Source organism: Dermacentor andersoni, chromosome 7 (genome assembly GCF_023375885.2).
Source record: "Dermacentor andersoni chromosome 7, qqDerAnde1_hic_scaffold, whole genome shotgun sequence".
In the NCBI taxonomy this organism is placed as follows: Eukaryota; Metazoa; Arthropoda; class Arachnida; order Ixodida; family Ixodidae; genus Dermacentor; species Dermacentor andersoni.
The window spans coordinates 85,537,933-85,563,402 of NC_092820.1; the positions used below are offsets into that span (position 1 = coordinate 85,537,933).

Here is a 25,470-nt window from a genome sequence, read left to right on the forward strand (position 1 = left end):
GCGACGGAAACATGAAAGGTGTTTTATGCTGATTGTCGCTTAGCGGGTTCCTTACGTGCAACCTCTGTATCAAATATTTACGCATACAGAAATAAATCAAAAGGGGTGTATATCTCCAGTTACATTCCTTTCTGTCTTCGTCCATTTTGATTACGTCACCTTTATTTCCCGACATTGCTTATTCGCTGACGTTTGTCTTTCATGAATTGGGCAGCTGCAGCCCTCCAGTGGCCTATTTTTCCTGGATGTCACCATTTCTCATGCAACAATATGTATCAGAAAGGCAGCGCAGAATGAAAACGAAGAAGAGAAACGCTGATTTTAAACTACATTGTCAGTGAGCATGCTCATTGGCTTGTTGATACATGTCGTGCCAACAAGTCCGACGTGCAACCTTAGTCAACACCTGAGGCCTTCAACACGTCAGTGAGCAGCCTCCACTTTTCCGCTCATTTTCTTTCGAATGAACGCGTACGAATTCGTCCAACACATAGTTTTGCCATGCTTCTAGTACCATCTTTAATGGCAAAGTATGCAAGCTCGCGCTGGTCTGCAGCGTCGTCGGCCGAGTCCGGTTTTCGAGACAGTCCGCCGCTGAGCGCGGCGCGCAAACGCGTCTAAAAATTACTCGCGCGTTTGCGGAAGAACGCCGCCGCCAACTCCGAACTGGTGCGCCACGAACCGAGACGAGAGAGTTACACACAACAGTATGGACTGCCGCGGCAGAAGAAAGTGCCAGAGCAGGCAGGCCTCGGCGCTATAAAGCGGCGTAACGCAAGCCCGAAGCGCCTGACAGAACACGATGCATCCCCCCGCCGCGCGGCATGCGAAGCTTCGACGATAGTTCCTACGGAGCGCATCGCGCGTCCACTTTCAACGCCCAGCGCGACGAACACCGGCTGCGTTGAGGCGCGCACTCAATCGCTCGCCGTTCGCTTTCCGGTAGCCCGCCTGCTCGTGCGAAACCATATATATAGTCGTCCTTCCTGCTGTGTTGTGGCTTTTACCTTTCTTTATTGTTGCGCGTTCGTATATCGCATTGCTCATCGTATATCCAGTACTCGTGGCGACCACTGTGTACCCTTAGCATCCTTCGTGAAACGGGAGTAAATGCATCGCGTCGGATGCAGCGCTAAGAAACGCATCCAAATCGACACCCGCCATTAACTTATCGTTTCGAACACCTTGAAAGTGTGATGACTTGCGCTCGCTGTTAATTAGAAGCGAGTGCCCAAACCGCACCTGCGGCTTCACCAAATGCATTTTACTTCAACAAAGCAACGAATACGAAGAGTGAGCTGTACAATACTTTTTTGGATATTTGTTTGCTCATTCACTTGCTTGCGTTTGCATGGCTCTACGTGTTCACTTGGACGTATAAACCACCCCATGGCACTGATCAGATTGCTTGTGCGTGATAACTGAGCACGGAATAGAATAAATTATTTTCGTCCGTGAACGTCGCCACGTACCCTAACGCAGTTACCTGCATCTGGAACTTGGCGGTTAATTTTCCCTCACCGCTTCTCACAAATTTGCTTACTGTGAAAGTACTATTGCTACTACCTGACACAGTGTTGTCTTAGAACTTACTGTGCGAAAAAAAAAATTCCACCAACTCTCTGACCGCCAATGTGAGACCAACAAGCAACTCCCGAAAAATTCGGCGTAAATTACGGATCGGAATTTTTACTGCGCAACATGACGCTGACTTCTCCAACACACCAGAAACCCATACAACTAGTATCAAATCAGCTTTTTTTTTTCTTATGCCCAAAATACGGTCGAAAATACGGTAGTTCTCCACACGCAGCGTCTAGGCGCGTCCTGCTGTCTTTTGAGACTCGTAGCTAGCGAGAAGTTGCCGCGACTGCTACGTCAACCACACGCGCGGTGCCTTTTGTGACAGGTGCTCGACGTGGCCCAATATTTGGGCGTGCGCCTGCACTGGTTGCGCCGCGGTTGCTTGTTTGAATGACGTGTCGGCAGGCACCCTTTGCAGTTGCAGTGGTGCCGGCTCTGACGGCGTAATCGTTGGGACACACTAGGGCCCGATGCTTTTCGCCTGGATGTGTAGCGATTGTTAGAAGGCGCCCAATTTTGTCACGGGCTCCGTGAAAGCCGATAGTTACGAGTCTGGACGAGATCAGAGTGCTTGCGCTGTTTATAGGTCTTCGACGTTTTTGTTCGAATTTTGCGCTATGCAACTCGAGGCTGCCCATGAGCGAGATTTAGCGCTTGATGCAAACGACGTTGTGGCACCACTGACATGACACAGTAATTCTCGAGACATTGAACTCATTGGTGGCTTTGCTACAAGGATGAAACATTTATTTATTTGTTCTTTTTTCTTCTGCGTGATAGAACGCTAAAGGTAAAGGTTTAAAGGTTTAAAGGTTTTATTGAAACATATTTGGATACAGGAAAGTATACGGCAAATATTACTACAGAAGGAGGTCCCAGAGCTTAAACTGCCAAAGGGAACCTCCTGTGCTAAGTACAAGAAATAACCAAATACAGAGAGGCAGTGTTGCAGATCAGTGAAACAGTATTAGCAAAGATAAATTAAACATCATGAATACATTTTTCATTAAGACATCATTATACAGAGGAATATACATAAAACCAATCAAGTGCAATCATGTAAAGTGTAAAAAGCAAAACACGGTTCGTTGTCAGTAAAGGTCATTTATTACTAACAGGCAGTTGACCACAAGTGAATTTTCAATGGTTTATCAAACGAGTGTTCTGAATGGACACACTTTATGTTCATGGACAATGAATTCCAAAACATTATTCTCGAAAAAAGCGCTGTCTGCTTGCCGTAATTTGTGCTTACTGAGGGTAATAACAAATTATGTTGTTCCGATAATCTCGTATTGTGACGGTTGAGTAGTTGGGGGCAAAAATATTATTAATGACACTACTTTGGTTTAGGATGCAATAAATTAAAAGACCAAGTTTAAGCTGCAAAGAGTAAGTTAGCGGAAGGATTTTTAGTTTGTGGTAAAGTGGAAGGGCAGAAGCCAGGTGATGACTAAATGTAATCAGGCGTACTGCTTGGTTTTTTAAGTGATGAAGGCATGACATGTGTGTTTCATTCGTGTTTTCCCATGAACTGAGGCAATATATCAGGTTACTTATCATGAATGCGTAATACAGTGACCGTAATATGTGTTGCTGAAAGTAATATCGAGATTTGAATAATTCACGTAAACCAAAACAAATTTTTTTTAACAAGGGATATGGTATGCTTGTTAAATTTCAGATGCGAGTCAAGAACGACGCCTAGAAATGTGGTCGTATCAGATGGAAAAATTATATGGTTATCTAGATTAAGATTGGAACTAAAGAGGTTTGCTTATGATGGAGTAAGAAAAATCATGAAGCATGTCTTTGTGGCATTTATTTGCAGCGCATTCAAAAGACACCAAGACGTGATTTGTTTAAGGTCTTTGTTTAGTCGCGTTGTTAAGTTATTAAGGTCTATCTCCAGCAAATATAGTTTTATCATCACCGTAACATATGTATTCCTAATTGTTAAGGCAATTAGGCAAGTCATTAATATACAAAAGAAAATGAAGAAGGCCTAAAATGGATCCTTGCGGAGCACCGTGATTAGTAGTTCTTGATTGCGATATGGCATCTGCGAATTGGACAACCTGGGTACGGTCAATCAAGTAGATAACTCTGTAAAAGGGTTAGAGCAGGTCTAGTGATACCCAATGATTCTTAGAAAAAAGTATGGTGTGGTTAATTGTATCAAATGCCTTAGTATAATCAATAAATAACACCGCGTCCCAGCACCCGTGGTCAATGAAGTTTTTATTGTGGTAAATGAATTCTATTAGAGCAAGTTCCGTAGAAGAATTAGGGCGGAAAGCGAATTGATGCGGTGTGAAAAGGTTAAATTTTTCAAGGTGCTCCATGAGGCGGTCAGCAAAAAGTTTCTCGATTAGTTTACGAAAGAATGGTAGGATCGTTATTGAGCGATATTTACCTAATACGCTCGGATCTCCTTTTTGAAATGTAGCGTGTAGGCGATTGCAACAGTGGTTCCATTCCATCGCCGAGAAAGTAGTTTGCGTATTCTGCGCAATAACTGTTCGTGATATCTGTAATGTCTATGTTTATGTCACCAACGATAATGAAATCTTTATTTTCACGGTTCAGACATCGTGAAGGCAAGGTAGTGTTCAAAGCGCACGTGACATTTGATCATCATTCCTTTCGTCGTCATTGTTGCTTTCTATTATACCTTTGAATTCCTTGGTGTTCACTCTCGACTAGACGTGGCTGTGACGTTTGTGCATTTCTTTAAAGTGAACTTGCTGTGCAGCTTAATCCGCTTGTCCAAAAACGAACGGCATCGTATCGCATTACCCTGATATACAGCACGATGCCCAGTATAACAAGAGAAACACCCCAATGTTGGACCCCATGCAAAGACATTTGCACGCTGAGAACTTTGTCGCAAAGTTAAGAAGCTAGGAAATGCCTAATAAAAATTTATTTCCAGTACATTCCTTACTGACCCATTCTATGCCTGAGACAAAACAATCCCGCCAACGCACTTGTGCTTAATTTTTATCTAATCAGAGGCAGCTGCCCAAAAGCGCCGTGCAAACAGCTGACAGAGAGAACGAAGCGGTGTGCGGCTGCGATATGGACATCCTTCATACAGTATCATATATGTCATGCAGAATGAAAATGGCTTTTAGTGAACACGAAAACACATTATGCTGAAACTCCACTGGACTTGTCTAAGTATGCGTAAGCATTGTGCCACTTGCCCATCTCCACGTAGCCAGGTGTCATGATCAATCTTATCACACTTTATCCACCCAGTATATACCCTTATCAACCATTACTGGTAGTTATCAACCTTATCGGAATAGAAACGACCCGTGTCAACCCTTATCAGTTCTTATCAACCTAATCGCACTCGATCCGACCCTTCCCAGTTGAAAAAGACAACAGGAATTCTTGTCGCAACTCCAGAAATTTCTGTCGCGACTACAGAAATTTCTGTTGTACAACAGAAGTTCCTGATGTTTCTGTAGTTGCGACAGACATTCCTGACGTTACGACAGAAATTCGGATGTCGCAACAGAAACATTCTGTCGCGAAGACCAAGAGTTCTGAAGTCGCAACAGAAACGTTCTATCGCGTCAAGAAGAGTTCTGAAGTCGTTACAACAGCTTTCTATCGTGACAGGGATTCTGACATGACGACAGAAGTTCTGTCGTCGCAATAGAAAGATTCTGTCGCGAAGACGAAGAGTTCTGAAGTCGCAACAGAAACTTTCGGTCCCGACAACAAGAGATCTGTAGTCAGAACAGCTTTCTATTGTGACAGCGATTCTGACGTTACGACAGAAATTCTGTCGTCGCAAGAGAAAGATTCTGTCGCGACGACGAAGAGTTCTGAAGTCGCAACAAAAACGTTCTGTCGTGACAAGAATTCTGTTGTCAGAACAGCTTTCTGTCGTGACAGCGACTGACTTTACGACAGCAATCCTGACGTCGCAACCGAAAGACTCGGTCGCGACGGCCGAGAGTTCTGTAGTCACAACAGAAACGTTCTGTCGCGGCCACAAGAGTGTATGAAGTCGCAACAACAGCTTTTTATCGCAACAGCGATTCTGACGTCGCAACAGGAACTCTCTGTCGGGACTACATAGAAATGTGCTACTTTTTGTCGCAGCGACATAAGTTCTAACGCCTCGACAGAAGCGCGTTCCGTGGCGACGCTTTCAAATTGTATGTCAGTTTCGCATTGGTGGTGTACACTGTACTTTTTTCTTGCACGGTATTCAATCGTGCTTCTCTGAAGCTGGCAATGATGATAGCGCCGACACCGGTATTGAAGTCGACGTGGCGCATTGTTATAATTGTGCCTTACGACGAGGCACTAGCAACGCCATACTGGCCTCTTCAAAATCATACCATCTGCGGGAATGGCTGCGTATCCGTTTTACTTTATTTGGTAAGATGTGGCACACAGGCCTGTGAACTTAAATGTGCCATTACACTGACACATTAATTAATTTCCCAGAAATATTGCATAAGCTTTTGCGAAGCGAAAAGGAAGTCTTAGGTTGTTCCTCAAAGTTGCGTGAAAAGCTGTTTCGCTCTGGTCTCATTATTCTGGTATAGCGCTACGGTGAGAAACCAGTATGCTGTCAGAAAGAACACTCATCCACGAATGTTTATGTAGCTATTTTGCATTGAACACACGAATTATGTGCGCGCTCAAAAGTGTAAAGACCGAGAGACAACTGTCGAAATTAGCAGTAACAGCCCCAACAGTCACCGTTGTCTATTTCTGAATGTCTTATTTAATATGGACATCGTACATCAATATTGATGTTCTAGCACTCCACGATGTACCTGTCGATGGTAACAACACTTTTGCTCTTCTAGAGATGCGGCAGGGGACGCGGTGGAGTGATAGCGGATCTTGGCTCTTAAAATGCAAATGTAAACATCAGCGCATCGTACTATTGACATGGCCAAAATGTACACTCGAAATACATGTGAGGAGTGGTGTAGTTTTTTCCTTTTTCTGTATTGTTTGTGTATGTCAAAGCCGGCAATAAAGAAAAAAAAAGAGGAGTGGTGTAGTGGTAAGATGCCGGGCTCGGAATCGTGAGGTCGCAAGTTCGAGACCTCGACGGAGACGTTTTTTTTTTTACTTTTCTTTTTTTCTTTATTGTACTAACAAATTTACATAGCCTTAAGGAGGTCTCTGTCAATTTTTAATTAAATATTTATGAAAAACTACAGAACTTTCTACTACAGGACGTCACACTACAGACAACAGAACTACAGACAATAGAACTACAGACAATAGAACTACAGGCAACAGAACTACAGGCAACAGAACTACAGGCAACAGAACTACAGGCAACAGAACTACAGGCAACAGAACTACAGAAACAACGTCCCAAAATACGACAGACTGAAATTTCCTGTTGTGTTTTTCAACTTGGTTGTCAATCCTTATCTGTCTTTTCCAAACTTATGGAACCTAATCCAACCCTTATCAACCCTTACCTAACCGTGTTAAACTTTTTGGAAGGGATCCGACCATTATAGGCCTTTATCGGCCTTCAGCACCTAATCCGTCCGCGTCGTATTAACAATTTTGATGAAACCAATATACCCCTAATCACTCCTTATCATCCTTATCAACTCACTGACTGCTTTTCTGACTGTGTTGTGCGATACGAAGTGCGTGAACCCTCAGAGATCGGTGGCATTTCGGTCACGGAAGCAATGCCCCTACTAAAGGTGCATCCCGCGACCACCACAAGGGAACAGTGAGGCCGCGGGTTCGGCATTAAATTTTCTCAAAATCAAACTTTTGCTAATGTCTACAATGCTGCAAGTGGGTTCTATATGATGTCTTAGAGATGGCTTTTATTCAAATATCACCGAATCTTTAAACTAAGCCTTCATAGCAACTGTTCTCCTGTGACATCGGTTTTATACTGCAGGTACGACACATTCATATGGCTCTGGTTCTGCAAGCATGGGTGTTGAGCCCGCATTCCATGTCGGGCTTTCGTGTAGGTCGGACGCGTGATGGCTGACTCCGTGCGAGGTGCTATAGCGCCTGCTGCTGGCTGCGGGGACAGTCTTTCTTTTGCGCCCTCGAACGATAGGATTTTGATACCGATACTGCGTTTGCGCCAGAGCAAGCAGCAATGCGTTTTTTAAGGTGAAAGCCTTATATGGCCAATGAAGCAAAAATGACAAGTCATTCCTATCTGTGAAAGCGCATTACCAGCGAAGCTGTTAAGCATAAGACACAGAACACATAAGGCACAGAATTTTCAACAAACGTACCAACTCATATGCCGTGTTTTTGTATACATTCGCGTGGACGCCGGGACCGCCGCCCCGAGGAACCAGAGGAAACTAGACACGAGTGACGTTTCGACGGGGCTGCCACCATGCGAGAGCGGAAGGAAAGTAGATACGTAAGAGCTTGGAGCGCTGCAACGAGAGGGCGGTGCGAACGTAGACACGGCCGACGTGGGCCAAAGTGTAGCATCTGTTCTCATCCGCTCAAAGTTTCATAAGGGTTCTATTTGCACCCAAAATATTAAACTTAATTTTTGCAAGTTAGCGAAGTGCTTGAAGCCTGCTTCCCCTCCGCCGCGGGTCGGCCCGGTTTTACACTATCGTCGGGGTCGGCCTACGATTTTTTGTCTAGAGACGTCGACCCGCTGTGAACTATAGGCAGGTTGCGAACGTAGTTCCCGCGCCTACTAGGACGCCCCTCGCGGCGGCGAGCGCGCAACTGGCAGGATACGACGGGCCCGCTTGCGGTCGGAAAGCCTGTCTCTGCACTCTTTCGCGCGTAGCTGTTGCCTTTTCTGAGCAACGTTGAAGTGCAACCCGAGCTGTTGCGTAGTGGGCTGCAACAGCACGTACACCAACTCACTAAGAACAAAGTTTTACAAGTTTCCGAGCCGACCGTATGAAGTAGAACGGCGTCAATGCTGGCTCGCGCTTGTCCGACGGCAAACTTTTATGTTCCGGCGTTATGCCAAATGCGTTAACGCTGAATTCGTTGCTTTTAGAGCAACGATCGCAGCAACGGGACACCTGTAGTGCGTACTAAGATATGCAGCCATCAAAGTACTTTGTTTCCACACTCTATCGAAGTAAAGCTGTGGAACTCTTTCCCAATCCTCTCCCATTCAAACAGCGCCAGGGCTTGCTGAGAGCTACGAGGAGGGGTTGCAGCTGGCTCAGCTGGCATACACTCTTCTGCGCCCAGCATATCAACTAGAGGGCAGTTGAGATCACAAAAATATTTGACGATGTGGTTTATTGGAACCTCCTTTGCACGCACTGAAAAATCGCAACATAAAAAGAGTCCGACTTCCAGTAACTTGGCCGAAAATATTTTCCTAGCGTAGCCTAACAAAACTGGTTAGCTCCTCACTTTTTTGTGTTTGGGGAGAGCAACGTTAGAATACCTCGGCTAGGTCTTACGAGACGTTGTTACTCCCCACGTTCTTGGTTGAGATGTTTTGGAGTCTCATTTGCCGTCCTGTATGCACATGCAACTACCGCGGCGTGCTTGCTCTTCCCTACGATGTCAGCACGGCAATCGCAGCTCCCCGCTACGATTTGTTTGCTGTCGCCGATCTGCAAGAATCAATGTCACCTATAATTTCATGTGTCCACAACGTATATAACGACGTAACTTACGCTGAGCTTCACGCATCTCGCTGATGCGGTGATTTAAATTTCGTTTGCGGAATACACCTAGCAGTCACTTCCGATCCGTGCGAGTTCAGCACGTCCCTCACGTCGTACACGTGCCCCGCTTCAAATTCACGACTTCCTTTCTCCAAATTCTTTCCACGAAAAAAGCTGGCAAGATCTTGTGATCCCCGAAACCCGGCTAGAATTAATATCGGAACGCTGTTTCGCGCGATCACTGCCGTTTGACAGGGCGCCAAACACGCAGCGCAAGCTGCTGACGCCGTGAGTAATCCTACCAAATTTGAGCAACTATTCGTTAGATGGCGCTAGGGGTCCGAAAGACAGGGCGCCGCCTAGCATTTGCAACGTGCCCATAGCCATATACAGCTTCGCTGTAAATGTGCGGCGTCCGGCTTTGTTATTCGATGGTACCAAAAGCCCAGTGACCAAGCTATTACATCACGTTTCCGCCGCTGGAGCTGCTGCGTGGTTAAAGAGGGAAAGAACCGCGACTTCAGACAGGACGTGACGAAGGAGTGGACAGGACGAGCTCCTTCGTCACGTCCCGTCTGAAATTGCGGTTCTTATCCTCTTTAAACATGTGGGACCAACTGGACCAAAGTTCTCCCCTCTTGGACCTGCTGCGGCTCGGACTGCGAAATTCCCCGGTGAACGGCCACGGCGCTGGCCGGACGGCTTGGCCCACACAGAAAAAAACCCACCTGGCCTACTTTTAAAATTCGGTTAAGGTAGAGCAAAGTGCAATAAGGTGCAATAAAATGGATTAACGTGGATAAAAGTGGATTAAGCCAGATGAATTGGATTAAGCTTGGCGCAAATTAGAGCAATGTGGATTAAGGTGGAGCATTAATTGAAGGTGATAACTTAGGCAAGTGTCCATGCTTTAGCGTTGAAATCACGTAAGGATAATCTAAGGCCGCGCATGATTGTTTTGTGTACTTACTAAGCGTCGCGAGTCTACCAGGTGATTTTCTACTCCACTACACGTTTAATACGCCACCGTTTGTGTTTTATGAGGGGTCAGAAGATCCGCATGGTGTCGGGCGACGAGTATTGGGGCGCGCCAGTGGGGCGCGGTGCGGATGCGGAGAATGGATTCGGAGAATGCGGCGTTGTGCACACTGAGCTGGCATTCCGCCGACGGTCATAATAGCCCCACCTAGAGAAACCATGACTCGGAGTGCTGTAAGCGGCGTTGTGACGCCGGCTCCCGAGTTCCTCGATTGCTGGAGACGCCTCCGAGGTTTAGAGTGGCCTAGCAATATTGACCACGTACTGCAAGTACAGCGCGGGAGTCTACTCCCCTACGCGTCCTGGCGGTAACCGTCGGGCTTTGTTGTTGAGTGCTGAGAAAAGCCCGCGTGGTGTCGAATTACGACTTTCAGTGGCGGCCGTACAGATGCAGTACGCACGCGAAGAGCGTATACGGAGAACGTTGTCCGGCAGATACTATGTTCACATGTCGTGAAAATTGGAGAGGGGAACGGAGTAGTAGGAAGGGAGGAAAACCGTTTTATTTTCCAGCATGTTTCCTTTTAAGAGTAAGCCCCTTTCTTTGGTTTGCGGCTTAACAAACATTTAGCTCTCATTGGCAGTTGTACCTGTGGGACTGGCTAACGGCCTTACTGCCGTTTTCCTTTGTCTGTTTGAGTTGTAATAATCGAGACAGTATGCTGTTCCTCAGACGGGGCCGAAATCAGGATTGCTAATAAATCGGTGAGGCTCCATACCAAGTACGTTAAAACAATTCTGACCTCTAACAGAAATTGAGACAGTCGAAGAGTGAGACCTTATTTATCAATTGTTCAAGTTGCAACGCATTTGTTTTATCTGTCATGTATATAGAAAAGTTTTTCCTATCAATATTTCTTGTCCATCTGATCTACATCGCTTCCCCTCTGCATTCGATCAGCAACTGCCGAAACTTCACGTTCCACTGAAGTAGTAAGAAGGAGAACAGACGAACAGAACTTTGCTAATGCTTAAGTGGTTCAACTTGTGATCTGTGAACGGTAATCTAACAAGATGACCGTAACGGCTGGAAGATTTTCGACAGCCATTGGAAGAAGCAGGCAAGAACATTACGGGTACAGAAGCCTTCAAGATGAACCACCTCTGGCTGGTCAAGTTGGGCAGCAAGGCCGACATGGATGCAGGAGCTTTGGTGAATGTCTAGACTTCAATTCTACGGTGGCCTCCGCGCTGTCATTGGCCCCAGCAAAGAAGACGTCGCCGTGAAATTGCATTGGGTCGACATTGCTGTCCGAAGTGAGAGCTTTCGGCACAAGTTGAGCGATTTTCCTGACGAGCGTGAAGTTTTGAACGACAATCATCCGTCGCTGATTTTGGACATGCGGCAGCCATGAGGAGGGAGGTGCGAATCAGACTTAAGGAAGGAGCTTGACGACCTGCCGCATCTTTGGAAGTTTGGAAGTGGCACCGTTCTTCTTGTGACCCTACTTCAGTCGACGCTATCGAAACTGCGCGCCTTCCATTGATTGTTGCCAAACTAAGTTATTGCTATAGGACACTTGACGCCCACTCAGCCCATCAGCATAGCCGTTGCTGTCGCCGTACCGTCACGTGCGCAGCGGCTCGAGCCTGGTGAGCGAATTGCTGGAGCTCACGTGACCTGCTGCGGGTGCAATACCAAGCATACCAGTGTGACAGCGAATGAGAGCAGCCGAGGTGACAAAGCTGATCCCTTAGTGAGTGCTGTCCTTTGGCACTCCCCATTTCGAAGGTAATGTTAGTTTGGGCGATAACGTCGTCTCTTGAGTTTCGGAAACAGGTCACATTGAAATAGAGCGGCAGCAGGGACCCCTTGCTTTAGGCCCAGGGAGTGCTCCTTCAGAAACCGGTGCCCTTCATCACCCGAGCGTTGTTCCTGTCTCCAGCTTCTGCGAATTGGATTTCGAGCAGCCTGGCCTACGTGTTCTCACCTATAGTTGGCACTCGTCATTGCGGGAGCCAAGGACATATTGTGCTGAATGAGCAGACCTTAGAAAAGAAGCCAGCAGATGAAGAGTGACCACAGGGCCCGGCAAACGCGAATGGGACAAATGAATTAATAATTTGTTCACACGCCATACTGGTGTTACCATGCCCAAGAAAACAAGGCACCACTGCTCTGGGTGGTCGTTGATGATTTTCCTAAATGGCGTTGAACCAAATATTTTCACATATATTGTATCTTGGCCACCCTTATACATTACCTGACAGTTTACTCACATTACGCATGAAATTCCCCTCTGGAAATGGCATCGTGTCGGCCTATAGCACTTGCCAGCTGCGTCGGGAAGCTCATGGAACGTATAATCATCATGCGTCTCAAATGGTACCTTGAACACCAGAAAGTTTACACTGACACTATGGCGGGGTTTCGACAGTGCCATCGATCTAGTGTCATCTGTAGAACAGCGAAAATCTTGGAAGCGATTATCAGCAGCAGTCATCAGCAGTCTTTCTTATATTAGCAGTCTTTCTTGACGGGAAAGTCGATTACGACGACGTTTCTCATCAAACCATTCTAGACGCACTTTTGGTAATTGAGCTAGGAGGGCGAGTACACCGGCGGATCAGAAATTGCTTGACACTAAGGTCCTTGTCTGTATGTACGGAAGATGGTCCCACTACCGACCACTACACATGCCGAGGCATTCTCCAAGGTGGTGTTCTAAGCCCTATTCTTTTCAACCTCGCGCTTCTTGGGCTAGCCAAATCCCTATCGCAAACAGTGAGTGTCTCAATCTACGCCGACGACATCTGCATCCGGACTTCAGCAGTCACTCGCGTGCACGTTAGCACAAGGCTACAGAAAGCAGCAACGCAGGCATATGACTATCTTCACACACATGGCCTTACCATCTCAACAGAAAAAATGCGCGTTAGTCGCTTTTACGCGAAAAGCAATGTCTCGTTATCCAGTATGCATCAATGACCAGCCTATCTCCTACAAGGAAATCATGGATTTTTATGTGTCATTGTTGACCGGGACCTCTCTTGGAGCCCCCATGTTGCCCACTTGAAGAAGAAGCTCATATCTATTCTTCGGGTCTTCAAGTTCGTCGCCGGAAAAACATGGGGATCGTCAGTGGGCTCCATGCTACAGTTATGCCGAGCACTTTTTATCGGTTTCTTAAGCTATAGCTCTCCCGTGCTTGCTTAAACATGCAAGTAAACTCTTCTAGAACTTCATAGCGTGCAAGCACTGTCACTACGCATTTGCTTAGACCTTCCGCAGAGCGCCTCAGCAGCAGGAGCCGTTATAATGATTGAAGACCCTCCGATCACGACTAAGAATAACACCGACACCGTTAGGGCCCATATTCATCATGTTTCACAGATGCAATCACGCTCTCTTGTCTGCCTGCCAGAACGACGACCACAGGCGTCATTGTCCAACGTGGTCAGCATCCATCGTGCCTGCCTACCATAGGGCTTCACACCCTCAGTACGTTCAACCTCAGCTTTGTGGTGTTTAGAACAACCTCAAGTGCGTCTTACCGTTGCAGGGATAAGAAAGAAGGTGGACCTGTCAACCTTGGCCTCGAAGCAAACAGCTCTCGATTGTTTGCACACTTCCTACTTTGGCCGAGTCCACAAATATATGGATGGCTCTTCCTCTCAGAGCAGCTCTACCGGCGCAGTGTTTATACCATCCCCATCAATAAGCATCCGATACAAGGTTTCCCACGTGACAACATCTACCTGTCTGGAGCTTGTTGCCCTCCGAGGTGCCATTGATTATATTTGCGACCAACCGGCTAATCGGTGGTCAATATTCTGCGACTCGAAGGCGGCCTTATAATGTATTCTGTCAGCGCTTCTTCGCGGGTTTTGGGAACAGCTCGTATCGGAGATACGAGAAATGCACCATCATATGAAAGCGAAAAGACACGACGTTGTTTCAGTGGATGCAGGGCCCTTGCGGTATCTCCGGCAACGACCTCGCTGACGAAGCTGCTAGGAAAGCACACGAAGAAGCAACCCTTGTTTCTGTACCTTTATCGCGGACGGAAGCAGCCCAACACATAAGCAAGCTAGCGCACCTAATGACATTGGAGAAGTGCACACACCTGAATCCACCCAACATCTATTGCATTCCGTCAACGCATCTGTGCAACTGCAGCTGTTACCTGGGCTTCCGAGAAATGACGAAATGATGCTGTGCCGCTTACTCTTGGGCGTCGCATTCGCCAGCGCATATACGTGTTTGATCGGTATGGCTGATAGCGCCGAGTGCAATGCCTGCGGTGTCGAGGAGACTACAGAACATATACTGTGCAACTACGCATCTTTTGAAAATGAAAGACACGACATCTGCACAACTCTAAATCAGTTAGATGCAAAACCGTTCACTTTAAAAAAGATCTTGGGATCATGGCCACGCATATCGCAGCTACAAAATGCCACAAATGCGCTGCTACGACACTTTAAAGCTACCGGATTGAGTCGCCATCTGCGGTCCGGACTGGGTGACCAATCGATACCCCCAGTGGTATTTCTCTTCTTCTTTTACACTTTACCTCCCCTTTTCTCTTTCCCCAGTGTAGGGCAGGTAACCGCGTTCAGTCCTGGTTAACATACCTGCCTTTCATTTATCATTTGCTCTCAATCTCTCTCTCTCTACTCACATTAAAAGCCGGAAGAGGATTCAAGGTCTTTTTGACGTCGATCAAATACAATCCCTTCCTGAGCGAGTTGCGAGTGACAATGACGTGCAGTCATTGCGCACGCCATTTTATAGCGGCACCCCAGGGGTGACGGATGACCTATGCTGTCAGCTACAAGTGGAAGGGCTTCATGAAGAATGAGGCCACCTACTTCTCCAACTCTACAACCCTGACAAAAGACACCAATTTGTATCACCTGCTGCATACTTGCCCAAGTACAGGATATATCTCGAAGCACTTGCTCAGACGATCTGTCCTACGCAATGACCGGCATGTTGACTACAGCAAGTAGAGTCAAGAAGGCTCTAATTGCCGAGCCTTGCTGGACTTCTGCACGATACATGGTTGTATTCGTATCAATAACATTTTTCTTCTAATTTTTTATGTCACTGAGCAGCTGTCTGCGCAATAAACAAAAAAGAAAGGAGCGTCGAGCAGTGTAATATTTTTACAGCACTATTTTCTGGATCAGCCCACATTTTTAGGCTGCACATGCCTACCGCTACTACCCACATTTTTAGAGGGCACATACCCACGGGATAGGTTTAGACTGCCCCACCTTCGGTGACGACCTATATTTTTAGAATATATTATCTCTACAATCGACCCACGAGATGCTAGCTACACACATTCCCAATACAGAAATTGGTGGCAGGCTAATCAGTTAAGAAAGAAAATGTATTCATGAGAATGACGGTTGGACTTCTAAATGCTCAACCCCTGGCGTTCGCACCGTGACCCAACCGATCTAGGTTCGGCAGGAGGTTCTCACATCACAGTGTGCGCTGCACTTAACGTGGTCTCGCAATTCTCACATCTTTGTGATGCCGGCGCGCCCAAGCCTAAATAAAAAAGCAGATGTCTAAAGAAAGTTGCTGTGTAGAGTTATGGGTGTCATCGCGTTGGAAGGACAGCAATTCATCATATTCCACAAGTAGCATGTGACGCCAACGTAGAGCGCCATGGATGAGGAATTTGCGCATTGGGAAAATTGTTCAAAAATTCATTGGGAAAATTTGTTCAAAACATTTCAATTGGGACGACTTCGTTATTCCCGGCGAGTAGAATATTGCTTTCCTTTTATATACTTTAAGCATGTTGCTCCAGTTTCAAATCAAGGAGTGTAGTTTTGTTTAGGCCGGTACTTTCATAAATTAGTCATACACGTTTAAGCTTCATTTTGCTTTCTTTAGTTTTCTGCCCCAGAAGTAGCGTTACTAATGCCTTAATCTGCACCAATATTCAAGCTAATATACTTTTGTATGCCTGCACTGTTGGTAGGAACGATAATAGCTCGGAGGGTATGAAGTTGATCATGACACTTGTTATCCCACGAGGCGATATGTCGCTTTGATAGCATGCTTCAGCGGTGCATGCAAATGTGATGCTTTCTCATTCAGTGCAGTGAGTTGTCAGTTTATAGGTTAAGAAGAAGTGTAAAAGCTACTGCAAGTAGCGCCTGTTCAATATTTGGAGCAGGCGGTTGGGCCACGGCTCCGCGAGTTTTCTTTTCCATACAGTGCGCACAACAAATTTCATTACAACTCGTTCGATTGGCTTCCAAGATATGAATTTACACTAGTACATGAGACATTGCTCAAAAGAACACCCTCGCTAAATTTGAGAAGCCTATTGGAAGATACGCAACTTGGTCCGATTAGTTGTTATTTAATTATCACGCTTCAGCAGGGTGTGAGAATCCCTACTGGTGGCGGGTCTCTGCTGTGTTGCCAAGCCTAGACCCTATACCTCGAACACTGCGTACCTATAGCACGAACAAGAGCCAGTTACAAGAGGCACACTACCTCATTACACGGATCAGCAAGCTATAGAGAGAAAGGTGTACCTCAACTCACGAAGGGAACTCTCATTTGTTTAGTTTTTTTTCTGAACACATGCTGACCAGGTAATGTTGCAGTTTTTCGCCACGTTCTATCAGTGTACGATATCCGTGCTTACCTTCTGATAGCATCACTGACGTTCCTGCCTATTTATTGTTGAATGCTATGTTATTTATTGTAACACCATTCACAGTGTGGAGTTGCCTGTGTGTGATGTATTGTACCTGTAGCAGTGGAAGAACACCGCAAGCAAGTACTTGCATCTTTCGGACGCCCACTACGCACAGTCCTTGACTTATTTACCCTACGGCTCAAATGGAAGCCTCTTTATGTTTAAAAAAAGACTGATACGTCTCGCTAGGCTGGCCAGACGTTGGCACGCACCACCTAACGGTACTCGCGGTTTGGTCGATAAAATGCTTGAGTCCGATGAAAATAAGGTCATCGGCCGCAGGGGCTTTCGTCTTCGACTAAAGAACTTGATTCACAAACGTCCCAAATGAGTAACTTGTGCACTGTACCAAGCGAAAGAGCCACCTTGAGCCTAGATGTCGCGGCTATCGTCGTTTATTTGCACAGGGCTGCCATCACAAGTAAATGATTCTGGAGTTCCCAATTGAGTACGGACGGTAACCTGTATCAATCCGCGTGGTGGATTAATGTTAACAGTTAACGCGCTCATTTGAGTACGCATATATACATTATAAAGTGTAACGCATGTAGTCAGTAATGTAACAAAAGGTGCTGAACATGCAAGTATCTGTATAGTCAGTCTAAGCAAAGAGAAGCTAAAGAATGTTTTAAAGTAGCCTGTCGCACGTAGAAGCTGTTCAAACTTACCGACCACCGAAGACGCTTAGATAACTTGTTTAAGAAACTACTGTTTATTATGGTATAACAATGTTTTCATTAGTTGAGTTAAGCTACTTAACTTTGAAATGCTGCGGTGAGTGTGGTGTGAAAGCGGTGAAGCAATGATATTGTCAAGTTATCTTAATATAACATAAATGAGGAAAATGACACTAGATTTAATACATCGGCCGAAACCTTGCATAACTAATGCATGCGCTATTTCTGCTTTTATGAAAAGCCTTCGGGTGACTTGGGAGTAGGAAAGTAAATGCCTAAAATAATTTAAATAAGTACGTTCACGGTTCGCTTAGCCTTTTCCTAGGGCGTGAGAGATGCTGCTTGCGAGAACGATGAATCAGGCACATCACGGCGTTCACTGAACTGATAGCGTTATTTTTTAAATCTTGTGTTAGTGTTATATGGGAGCCGTGATCTTCAACAACGTGCTATTATTACCGGACATAGCTCTTCGATACTGAGACGTGCCCATTTCGTTTAAAATGTTCGAAATGAGGTTTTGCGTTCCCGTTACACTGTTGTAGCTCCAATTCCACAGAAAAATTGCAATTTGGACTGTACGTTGTTCAAGGCAACACTTCGCGCGGTTAATTCCCGCGTTTAAAAAATAGATTCAAAGTTGCCGTCATTTATGGAGTTGGAAACTGCTGCCACGACGGTGTAAGCGCAGACATGGGTCACCGCCTGTCGGCAGCTGCAGAACGTAACTGTTCGTAGAGGGTTGCTGTGTGTTGCCCGCTCCTCTGGAACAGGCGGAAAACTTCCCGTCGTCGTGATGTCCTTTTACGTGACCACTTTCGCTGTCCAAACGCCACATTATATTTACCTCCTGGCCAACGAGACTGAAACTGTCACGTAGAAAGCTATTATTATGAATTATTTAGGGCCATTCAAGGCTGGCCAGCGTCAAGGAACCACAGTTAACGAAAGAATTCACAAGATATGAAAAGAAACATTAAAACACGAACCTCTGATGCAGCGTTTGGGTAGTACGGAGTGAAAACAGTATAGTTGGAACACTGACTACAGCATCACTATCCGAACGGATACCACAGATGCCAAAATATAGATATACGAAAGCAAATACACGGCTGCAAGACGGCATGCCCTCTGGCGTCCTTTGCTGCAGTGTTCCAAGCGAACATCGGTAGCCGCCCCGTCAATTCGCTTTCAGAACCATAACGCCTGCCTTCAAGGAAGAACGTGTCTGTTGAAGAGCCATTTTGCTGCCTATCCGTTTGCACAGTAGCTTAATTGAAACAGGTAATTAAGCAGCACGTAAACCTTCGGCAGTGGAGCATTAAACGGATGCTCTTGAACACGTTTCAATCTAGACTCTAAAGCAGTTATTACATGCTTGTTTGTTCATGCTGTTCATGCAAACAAGCATGTTACATGCTTGTTTGTTCTACAGCGAAGAATTGGCTAGCGTGAATTTATTGCTTCAATAAAGTATACACCGTTCTTGGAAACTCAGCTTTCAGTGTATCTTCTAAGTAAGGCAACAACAGGCCGCCTGCTGTTACGAAGCTCAACAAAGAGTGCCTGTGTTAGATTACAGTCGATGCTACTTGCACAGAGCGAAAGAAAGAAAGCATTACGGGGGTAGTGGGACGAAGGCTTAGGTAGTTTTAGGAGGAGGAGGAGCAACTTTATTATTGCAGAAATCGTTGCGCGGTTTATTCCTGGGTGGTTCCCTCTGACAGGGCTCCACTGGCAATCGCGGCTCGCCGGGCCTGGTCGAGGGTCACCAGTTGGCTTCCCAGGTCTAGTTCGGGGAGTCTCGCCTCCCAAGACTACGTAGTGCGTGTGTGTGCTGTGACTCGTGGCGAAATTGCGTCGCCCGGACGGTGGGTGCATTTGTGTGTTATGTGCGTGAGTGTCGCTGTGTGGTTTCTGCACCAGGGACATATCAGGGACGTATATCTGTTGTGTAGAAGAGACAAGTCTGGGTATGTGTTCGTTTGCAGGCGTCGCCAGTCCCATGCCTGGAGTTTATTGAGAGATTTGTGCGGGAGAGTGTATAGTGTTCTTTCGAGACGTTGGTCCTTCAGTATTTGATGACTTGTGATTAATAACTCGTGGGCCACTCGTCGGTCTGTCGGGGGCTGAAGAACGGTGTGGTCTGCCGCTCGGCTAGTGAGACCTTGAGCTCCGCAGTCCGCCTCTTCGTAGCCCTACAGGCCTTCGTGCCCGGGGCACCAGACAATACCGTGGGTCTATTCTAGTGAGCGACCCAGGATTTGAATGGCTTGTATAGGGAGTGTTCCATTCACGTAGAAACGACACGCCGCTTGTGAGTCCGTGAGGACGCGGGCGGACCTTCGCTTGCTCTCCGCGTCGCGAAGTGCGAGAGCGATCGCTGCTGCTTCTGCTGCTGCGTTGCATGTGGCGCAGATGGAGGCAAAGGCTACCAGGTTCGCCTGATTGATGACGGCGATTGTGTATTTGGGCCCACGATGGGGCGACGAGGAATACGGGCTAGCGTAAGTGTAGTATGTATCTGGGTCCCTGAAACAGCGTTTGTGCAACATGCGGGCACGCGCTGCTCTCCTCTCTTGATTGTGGGTGGGGTGCATGTTCTAGGGGATAGGGTCTACTACAATGTTCTCTCTAATGTGGTTAGGCAGGAGTTGTGTTTCTTCTTCGGAGTACTGGGGTGTCAGCGGGTACCCTAGCCGTTGAAGAAGGTGTATTCCCTGTTGTCTCTTGTTGAGACGCTCCCTCTGCACTATGAGCGTGGTACTTGCTAGCTCCTCAAACGTGTTGTATACCCCTAGCGCTAGTAATTTCTTTGTGCTTGTGCTTGACGATAGCTGTAAGGCCATCTTGTATGCCATTCTTCTAAGAGTGTCCATGCGCTCAGTCTCGCTTGGGCGCTTGACTTGATACGGGAGTGCGTACGTGACACGGCTGATGACCAGGGCTTGTACCAGTCTTAAGGTCTCGTCCTCTGTGTAACCATCTTTGCTGCGCGCTATTCTGGTTATGAGGGATGCGATGCTTCTTATAACGTGATTTAATATTTCTGAGGCCACCTTTATGCCGTTGTTCTCCAGGACGTGCATACCTAGTGAGTGTGTTGTCGGGACCCGCTTTATAGGTTGCCCGGCAATCTCGAGATGTATTGGCGGGGCTCGATGTTTCTTAGTTTGCTTGGGCCGGACTTGAAGGCACTCCGACTTGTGTAGGGCACATCTCATTCCTGCTGTGGTTATGTATGACTGGATGTGTCCGATAGCTGTGAGTAATGTGTTTTCTCTGTCGCCGTATGAACCCTTGGCTGCCCATAGGGTGATATCGTCGGAATAGAAGGCACATCCTGGTTTTGGGATGTTTTCCAGTTGTAATGCAAGTTTTCTAAGTCCGATGTTTAGAGAAACTCATGTTTGCGCGGGTTTCGGCCGGTGGCGCCACAGGAGCCTTCACCGAGAGCTGTGAGTGCGCCAAGTGCTTAAGGCTGCACATACAACTGCCCATTATGGGTAACTTGCGGGTGCCCATTGCTTTGGGCTTCACAAATCGGTAAACGCGTTTGTGTTGCCTTCCCCGTCCTTGTGTTTGACATTGCGTTTGCGCACTGTCATTGACTACTGTAAAACGGCTTGTCACGAATAAATATCATAAATGTATTCCTGTTTAATTATCCTTGCGTATAATATGTAAATACTTAAATTTTCCCGCAAGAAATAATAATTGCGCTCGCAAGGAACATGTGCGTTGGATATATCACACATTACAGTAACAAAAAAAAAGAATACGCACTTGCGATTGTGTTTGTGAGCGGTGAAGCGAGTGACGAGAACTGGCAAGCCTTCGGTAAGTTGTCCTTTTCAGTTTATTATGCTTATCAATTTGTCTCTAAGGTCTCATAACGCTGCTAAGGTTTTTTACCTAAAAAGTGCAGGTGCGTGAAAAGTAAGACTGAGACGGTGTTCGTGCGAATTTCCTCGCTGAGCACACTTTTGATTTCAAAGGTGAAACGAATCTATCGCTTCCGATACTTCAGTCGCTTCGCTTACTGTACCCGCTCACTTGTACACCCAGACGCTTGTTTCGGACATACGTGCGATAAATCATAGCATTTACACTAACTATACAATGACATACATAGGATATCTTTATGCACATCTACTGCAAAAATACGGATAACGCTGTGATGTTATAGTTTTTTTCAGCGGATGTCCCAGCTAGCATGATCGTTTGGGAGCCTTTACTGCGTCCTGTCGGCATCTCATGCATGTGTATAAGAGACCGTGGGGTCATGCTGGGTACATTGTGCAGACATACGAAGGCCTTCCTCGCAGCGTTTGCTATAATGAATATTACATTTATCAACGCGTCATCCAGGGAGGGTTGTAACATGATCATTCTTAAAAAGATTTAGTATAGCCGAAACAAAAGAAAATAATGTGCGGTTTGCAGAGGCTACTTGCCCCTCGTGCACAGAGGCTATGTTAATCAGCTCAACTATAGCGGTCTCAGGCCACCTTCCTCAAATACCTTGTCCTATATCAGAGACGAGGAGTTGATCATCACCAAATACATGTGATTAGTACTATTGTACTGAATTGTATGGCAGCGACATATACAAAGAAATCTGAATTGTCAATTTATAACTAGCCCGTGCGTTTCGTTACAATACGTGTTTTTTTTATTTCCTTACGTGTTGGCGGTGGAGCAGTTCGTCATCACTATTTATTTATTTATTTATTATATCCTCAAAGACGAATGCATAGTTCAGGGGAGTGGGTTTCAAACGAACGGTAAGTTATATAAAGTTGTACAAGGAACAGCAACGACAAACAAAAACCGCGCGATACAAGCAACGCAACTCGCTATATGGCAGAATTAGAATGTAAACATATGGAATAAAAATTGTCTCAACAAAGCACGATCAGAACAAGAAACGAGATCGTCGGGAAGGTGGTTCCAGTCACGTGTGGTGTCCGGGATAAGAGTATATAAATGTGTTTGTGAGAGAGCATGTGCACCCGACTTTACTGATGTAGCAATATTAGTAAAGGAAAGCGACGGGACCGTTGAATAATAAGCATTGGATAAGAACCTAATGAAAAAAAAAACGTGTTTTTTCAATGCAAAAATGTTGAAAACATTTTATCAAGAAGCCCTGATAGCATGTTCATAGGCCTGTGACCTCTTATCTAAGAATAAACATTAAAACAACGGGTGAAACGGGTAACAATGTAAATATTTTACATCGTAAATGATAACCATGATCTTCATCATCATCAGTGGGGCCTTGATGTAAACCGCCGAATGTTCTGGATAAGGCAGTGGAGCTACTGACATGGCTTGCATGTCTTACTATTGAAAGTGTTCTCGCTGGGTGCTGGCTGTCGGCGTAGGTCATGAGCACGATTTTCCCAATGACAGGTTTCCACAATTACAGCCTAACTTTTACATTTTAAAGTCGCCAGAACATAAGGAGCTCCGTCGTAGTTCAGCAAGATGTGTATCACCCGGTGATTAACAGGTCTGGGAACGTCACCCAATCCAAATGCGCGACCTTGTGCAGGCTCACATATTTCCGCAGCTTTTCCAGACAGCGACCTCGTCGTGTGCCGTTCACGCGAGGGCTGTCTCATGGGGTACGTGGAGGCTTTGCAAAAATTGTAGATCCCACTTCTAGGGGCACAGGCGGGTTTCTCCCGTAGCACGCGTACTTCCGGCCCATTATTTATATTGCTTTTGACAATTCATTTCGCTTCGCCATACAGCTCGTAGACCGCATCAATTGTTGGAAAAGGCTTGTCAGCGTGGCGTAGGCGCCGTTCCCACACAAGGCGCCACGTCCACTGGCACACAAAACAAGCACTTTGGGGCATTCTTCAATGCACTGTGCTCTCCCTTGCAACGCTGGTTAAAATAATCGTTGTTTCGCCGGCCTTCATGCAACAAATGAATAGTGCACGTAAGAAAGAAAAGGGAGACGTACACTCAAGCTTCACGCAGCATGCGATAAAGTCGATGTTGCCGAGCGTGGCACACGCAAGAGCCAGGAGAAAGGCGTGGCAGCTCGCGATTTCCCAAATGTTGGTTTCCTTACGCGGCTCCTGCTGGCCGGATGGCCCAGTCCCCCATTGTCGCCCTACTCCAATCGCGGCCACCTGGTGGCGGTGAAATGAAGCCTGAAGCAAACCTTAGCCACTTTAGTAACAGATGGCGCTCGTTTACTTGAGCCTTCATAGGCGCATTTAGGCGCTCGCGCACCTGCTTGCGTTCGCGCGCGCGCGCGCGCGCGTGTGTGTGTGTGTGTGCGTGCGTGTGTGTGTGTCTGTGTGTGTGTGTGTCTGTGCGTGTGTGTGTGTGTGTGTGTGTCTGTGTGTGTGTGTGTGTGTGTGTGTGTGTGTGTGCGCGCGTGTGTGTGTGTGTCTGTGTGTGTGTGTGTGTGTGCGTGCGTGCGTGCGTGCGTGTGTGTGTGTGCGTGCGTGCGTGCGTGCGTGGTGTGTGTGTGTGTGTGTGTGTGTGTGTGTGTGTGTGTGTGTGTGTGTGTGTGTGTGTGTGGATGCTCGCAGTTTGCTGCCGTTCTTTTATTTCTTTGTTATTTATGAATATACATTTGGCTCGATCTTGGCAACAGTATTGCGAGAACGTTCTTTCTTTTGCGATTGTTGAAGCGGGAATTTTGCAAAGTTTAAGTGCTGTCCCCTTAAGTACAAACTGAAATAGTTTAATAGAATACTTCAACATTGTATAAGGAGGTGGAAAAATAATGGTTCGTGGTGTCTAACGAACCTTGCTTTGTCTTGTTCAATACCACTATTGAAGGGTCCTCAGTGCGAATCAGCAGCAAAAGCAGACGACGAATTGATAAGCCATCCATTTAAGGCTCCCGTAAGCGCGTCCTCTTACACTCACCAAATAGTTTTTCTACGAAATACGCTGAATTAACTGTACATATAGAGCATACTAGAGCATGCTAGTTTTTTGCATCATATTTTGCCTATTTCTAACGTTATTTAATATCAGATTGAGCCATTCTGAATGTGATAGCTTTGTACGCCATAAGAATTGCATATTTTCATGGCTCTTACAGTTGTCACTTTATCACTTAGCCATTCCTATACGGCTTTACTCGGCTTACTGCGCAGACGATGCGGCCAACGATATTACAGCACAACGAAACGGGCTCTCGAAGTGTTTCAATTTCTTTTCTAGCAAAAGAAGAAAAACAGGAATGCTCAGAATGGAACATAGGAGTCGTATCGTAGTCGTATGAAATGCAGTACCGTGCTAGTTATTGCCTTTATTCTGAGTGCACCTTAGGAACCGCGCGAAGGACCGACATAGGCTGAAAAAGCCCCCCAAAACCAGTGTCTCCCCCGCATCGTAGTTGCGGATCAGCGTATATTTTTATAGCCTGGCTTGCACGCATTGACTTTGATGATAAATATCGTGAAGCTATTCGCTGACAAGCGCTGCTTACTGAAAATTTCTTGGTTGGTTGAAACTCTATTTATTAAAATTATTTATAGAATATTGTTTTTCATCTAATAAATTATTTCTACGGATGCACAATTTTTATTACTTTTAAGATATTTTTGGCTGACTACAGTAAGGAATAAGGAGCATGCAAACGACAAAAGATTTTCCGCTCAGTTATATTCAAGCATTTCCTCATCGGCTAGTGCATCAATTGTAAATGACCATACCTCGAAATCTCCTGTGGTTTATTAATGATAAATGGATATCGGTCATTTCGATATTCTTTCGGATAGAGTGTTTGATGTTAGGCCTACTCACTTGCATTTCCTAAAACGTTCCGTATCGTTAGCGTTCCGAAAACATGCACAAATTCTGCCTCAACAAGCG

At 46.1% G+C, this 25,470-nt stretch overlaps 1 non-coding gene across 1 annotated transcript; it reads left to right on the plus strand.

The window, feature by feature from the left end:
* Positions 1–8,031: 8,031 nt before the first annotated feature.
* On the plus strand, positions 8,032–8,214 carry LOC126535021 (U2 spliceosomal RNA). The gene has a single exon (XR_007600458.1). It is a non-coding gene; the product is annotated as a U2 spliceosomal RNA (small nuclear RNA).
* The last annotated feature ends 17,256 nt before the right edge of the window (positions 8,215–25,470 follow it).